This window comes from Vespa crabro, chromosome 6 (genome assembly GCF_910589235.1).
Source record: "Vespa crabro chromosome 6, iyVesCrab1.2, whole genome shotgun sequence".
NCBI classification, from domain to species: domain Eukaryota; kingdom Metazoa; phylum Arthropoda; class Insecta; order Hymenoptera; family Vespidae; genus Vespa; species Vespa crabro.
In genome coordinates this window covers 5,557,369-5,563,666 of record NC_060960.1, presented here as the reverse complement: position 1 = coordinate 5,563,666, position 6,298 = coordinate 5,557,369, and positions in this window count along the sequence as shown.

The window sequence follows — 6,298 nt, the reverse complement described above, 5'->3', positions numbered from 1 at the left end:
TAATACTTGCATTTAAAAATTTACAATTAGAATTTGCAAGTATTAACGATCCAGGTCTCACCACGTGGAGGTTGCTGCATGTGGAGACCCACGAGCTAACGGTGACTCTACTTTACTCTAAAATCCGCGTTTCGCGATACCGATCCCTTATGCCTTCCGCTTCGGATATTTAGGGCGACTTAGCTAACAGGAGGTATATAGCCTCAGCTACAGGGACCCCACTTACAGAGAGCTTTACCGTTCAACACCCTCGCCTCAGGCATAACGGATTATTAAGCACATCTGTATTCGTGCTTCCGAATTTCAAACAATCAAAGCGCATTAATCGCGTTCGCGATACTCACGTTTGTTATAATTACGTAGATTCTACTGTTCTATCCAAATTCGCGAAGAAATCTAATCAAAATGTCGAAGAAATAAAACGAAGTCCCCGGTAGGACTTCCAATCACGCACGCGAACACTGACGTAGTGTTAGAAAAATGGTGACTCTAAGTTGAAATCCGAAGCGTACCCCGAATTTCAACACTAAAACGAAGTCCATGATAGGACTTTTAATCGCGCCCGGACACCCACGCAAGTGTTCGGAAAACGGTGACTCTACTCTAAATAAATTAATCGAATATTCGAGCAAACAAAACGAAGTCCCCGGTAGTACTTTTAAACGCGCACACGAACACTCACGTGAGTGTTAGAATAACGGTGACTCTAAGTTGAAATCCAAAGTGACATATGTTAACCGGTATTTAGACTTTCCATGATATTTGTCGAGATTTCCGCCCCGCTACCAAACATGAGGATTATCATAACATCGGCTAGCTATGTACAGCACTACAAGGTAAACCGTTCGCGCACCCCGAATTTCAACACTAAAACGAAGTCCATAATAGAACTTTAATCGCGCCCGGACACCCACGCAAGTGTTCGGAAAACGATGACTTTACTCTAAAAAAACGCGTTCGCGAGGTAATCTAATCGAATATTCGAGCAAATATAAACTAAGTCCCCGGTAGGACTTTTAAGTCGCTCCCGCGTTCATTCACGTGAGTGTTAGAAAAACGGTGACTCTACTCTAAATACGCGTTTTCGATACGAACAATCAAACGAAGTTTAATCGCGCCCGTGAACACCCACGCCTATGCTTGTCGACACGCGTGCGAGTGTTCTCCTATCCTGCCCGTATTCTCGCGTAAAAATCGATGATGAAATCTGCCATGCGATGTATCATCCGGCCGCAGATGACTCTATACCTCGAGGATCTATCCTGAAAAAGAAGAAGCTAAGGAGAAAATAAGAAAAAAAAAAATATATAAAATAAAACAAAATATATATATAGACTATAAATAGAAAATAAACATATATAAATAAATAAGAGAGCTAGTGAAAGATGAGAAAATAGAAGCAGCTCTGCACACTGCTGAAACAACAGTCCGCTTCATCTCATGGGTCCTACATAATGCTTAAAAATTAAAATTAATTAGAATATATTAATAACAAATCTAAAAACATAAGAACATAATTAAAAAGAAATAACATAAGTAAATATTAAAAAAACATAATTAAAAGGAAATAACATAATTAAATTCTGAAAAGACCTAATAAAAAGAAATAATATATTAATAACATAATTAAAAACATAATTAAAAACGTAATTAAAGAAGAAAAATATGAGTAATAAAAGAGAGCTGCTGTAAGATAAGAAAATAGAAGTAGCTCTGTATGCTACTGAAACAACAGTCCGCTTCATCTAATGGTTCCTATCTAAAACCTGTAAATCATAATTAATAAGAATATGTTAAAAACATAATTAAAAAGAAATAACATAATAAAAATCTGAAAAGACATAATGAAAAGAAATAACATATTAATAACATAATTAATAATATAATTAAATAAGAAAAATATTAGATAGAATAGAAAGCTGCAGAAAGATAAGAAAATAGAAGCAGCTCTACACGATGCTGAGACAACAACCCGCACAGATGCCCACACCCATGTCCCCACCCGAGACTAATAAATCATAATTAATAATAGTAAATAAGAATGAAAAATATGAAATAGAAAAGAGAGCCCTAAAAAGAGAAGAAAAGAGAAGCAGCTCTATAAGCTGCTGAGAAAGCAACCCGCACAAAGGCCCACACCCATGGGCCCCTCCCATGGGTCCCACCCGAGATATATATAAAAGATAATTAATGACAGTAAATAGGAAAAAATAGAAATGATACAAATAGTAATTATACAAACGATAAAATACTGAATTTAATTTGATTAAACTTAAGAAAAATAGAAGATTAATTAAAAAGAAATGAAATATTCTGAACACAGATATAAATAAATATTATTCTTTCTGAAAGAAATATTATATTTATTAATCGATAATATATGATAATATATGTACATGTTCTCTATAATGTTGCTAAGAATATCCTATTGTTTAAATATTAATTAATTATTCCTTCACGTGTTCGCGATCCCACGAACCGGACCTAGCTGAAAAGAAATAAAGAAAGAAAAAATAATTAGTATATATGTATATTAATCATACGAACGATAAAATGCTAAATTTAATTTGATTAAACTTAAGAAAAATAAACGATTAATATAAATAAATATTATTCTCTCTGAAAGAAATATTATTATATCTATTAATCGATAGTAAATGACAATACATATATATGATTTTTATAACGTTGCTAAGAATATCTTATTGTTTAAATATTAATTAATTATATTTTATGTATATCATACATTATTTAAATGTTAAGATAATTCTGTTTATTAATTATTCCTTCCCATGTTCGCGACCTCACAACTTAGAGCTAGCTGAAAAGAAATATGGAAAATGAAAGAATATGTATATATGTATATTAATTATACGAACGATAAAATTCTGAATTTAATTTAATTAAACTTAAAAGCTAAGAAAAAAAAATATTAATTAAAAAAGCATGAAAAATTCTGAATACTGATCTAAAGAAATATTATATTACTTTTACATTTCATATATATGTGATTTTAATATAGAACTCGATTTTATTAAAATAAAATTATGAATTGAATTGAACTTTAGAAAAAAAAATGTGCAACATTTATCAATCGACTTTAATGTAAAATTTGATTTTGTTAAACTAGAATCTTAAATGCAATTAAGTTTTAAAAAAAAGGTTAATGTTAAAAAGACATAAAATATGAAATAATCTTATTCGCGTACGCGTGGCAATGTGAGAATATTATTTACGGAAAGTTACTTCGTTTCAGTTTTTTAAATTTACACCCTTACACCCATCACCATAAGAGCATTTTAAGTGACAACATGGTAAAATTAAAGTACAGCTAAGAGTCATTCTCGAAAGTTTTTAGTGAACCTTCGAAAATAACTTAATAGCCTAATAGTTGCCCTCTTGAGCCACATGTTGTGAGGGCCTCTTCGGTATATAACCTCTTCTTTGCTTCGTGCTTCAACCTGATTGATTATCACTCTAAAACTGTAACGACAAAATTTGATTCCAAATTCTAAGATATGAAAGATAAAATCCTTACATAACCCTAATTTACCTGAAAAAAATATTTATTATTATTAAATCAGAAATTGATCATTACATTTTTGAAAGATATCTATTGGCTAAACGTAAAAAATTGAAATTAATATATTAATCGCTGAAAATCCTGAGCTAAAAATTAATTAATTTATCATCTAAGCCTACGGACTATGACTCTATAAGTCTCTTTATTTTTTAGCAATTATTCTACTCGACTTTTTTCTTTCAAAAGCAATGACTCTATCGAGACTTTTCTTTTATTAATTCAAATTGATTAAATATTTAATTCGTTATTATTTAAAAATATAAAGAAATTCCTTGAACGCTCTTTTCTTACAAACGATAGTTTTAATTATTATAAAGAAATCATGCACGGTATCGTTTGTAATCAAGAGACTATTCATCGCAAATATCTTCTTGTTCATTCTTTATTAAAACTCATGGATAACGATTCTTCGATATTATCGTGTGAGAAAAATATTTAAAAGTGAATTAAAATATTACAAATTTATAATAATTATAAAGGCGTTTGAACAAGAACGTATCCTGATCTAATAAATAAATTAAAAAATAAAAAATCATTCACGAATAAATCTCCGAAGAAATTTACTCGTGGTCACTCAATGCTCTTCTAATAATTAATTACAACCAATCACCCATGCCAATTCGGACCTTTCGTCCTCGACATGATTGAGTGATCGGAGGGACTTAAAAATTCACTCACAACTTAAGAAGTTCTGCGATGGCTCCAAAACACTCGTTCGCGGTTTAAGTCGAAATTGTTGATTAGGTAGGTCGACACCGAAGTTGATCAAAATCCTCTTCAATGATGCACTGACTCTATTACGCGATAAATAATTTTTAACGAACGGTCACTGAATTTACTTCGAGAAACTATATTGTTTTTGGTAAATACAGTCGTGAGACTCTTAAAAAATCAAAACGCTTTGCAAACAAACACTGACTCTAACGATTGCATTGCACGCAATCGATACAAATACACATGTTTAAAACGCGAAACACGAACGAACAAACACTGCTTCTGCTTTGCGATGTTCTTATTCCAGCGATACAAATATTCGATTACACTAATGCTTCGCAGGCGATTGCAATGCTGTTCTGAAACAAAAAAATAAAAACAAAATTATTAATATCACTGTATCAATAAGAAACTGTCAAATTTAATCAAAGCACCGTTTATGTTTATGTTTATATGTGTAGGCACAAGACTTACAAACCCGAGATAGAAATTTTAAAGTATTGGTAGCTTATATCAAAATTATTTTAAGTTTCTCGAGCGTATCTTTCTTTATAATCTTTAAACGAATCTACCATTGTTTAAATAATGCTTTATTGTGCTCAATGTGTGTTAAGGATTGTTTAATTAATTAAGAAATTACCGAAATTATTAATTTATAATTTCCGCGATTAGAAATAGAGAGTAACGATGTGCACTGAACGGAGTGCAAAAGAAAACTAACTCACGAATCATTAAAGTTAATCGAAGGACCTTTTATGTTTATATTGCACAAGGCCAACAACTCCGAAATTACATTTTGAAGTATCCGTATTTTATATTAAAATTATTTTAGATTTTTTTCTTTATAATATTTAAACGAATCTATCATTGTTTAAATATTTCTTTATTGTACTCAGTGTATGTAAAGAATTGTTTAATTAATTAAGAAATTACCGAAATTATTAATTTATAAGTTCCACGATTAGAAATAGAGAGTAGCGATGTGCACTGGTCGGAGTGCAAAAGAAAACTGACTCGCGAATCGTCAAAGTTAATCTAAGTACCATTTATGTTTATATAGCAGGAGGATAACAACCCGAGATAAAATTTTAAAGAACTGGAATCTTATATCAAAATTATTTTAAGTTTCCCGCTCGTTTCTTTATTTATAATGTTTAAACGAATCTGCTAATGTTTAAATATTGCTTTATTATACTCCTTGTACGTTAAAGATTGTTTAATTGATTGAGGAATTAACGAAATTATTAATTTATAAGTTGTCGCGATCCGAACTAACGAGAACCGATCTGCAGTGGTCGGAATGCAAAGGAGAACTAACTCGCGAATCGTCAAAGTTAATCGAAGGACCGTTTATGTTTATATTGCACAAGGCCAACAACTCCGAAATTACATTTTGAAGTATCCGTATTTTATATTAAAATTATTTTAGATTTTTTTCTTTATAATGTTTAAACGAATCTATCATTGTTTAAATATTGCTTTATTGTACTCAGTGTATGTAAAGAACTGTTTAATTAATTAAGAAATTACCGAAATTATTAATTTATAAGTTCCGCGATTAGAAATAGAGAGTAACGATGTGCCCTGAACGGAGTTCAAAAGAAAACTAACTAACGAATCATCAAAGTTAATCGAAGGACCGTTTATGTTTATATTGCACAAGGTCAACAACCCCGAGATTAAAATATTTCAGTTTAAATATTTTCGCAGAATAAATATATTCCTTCTCGGAATAAACATATCATCCAACATTTTTTTTTCTCTTTTGCCGCAAATTTCAAAGGGCGGTACAGTACGAAACTTCTTTTTTGCAAAAAATGTTAAAAGCAGCATTTACACCACAACAGCAACAGACGTAATTCTTGACTATTTTTTGTGGATAAGATCTTACTTTAAGTAAGAAGGTTTAATCCAGTATCTCACTTCCTCAAATTTGTAAATTAATTTTTTTATTTGTACATAAACTACTCTCGAAGTATTTTTAGCATCTTCTTTTCTCAA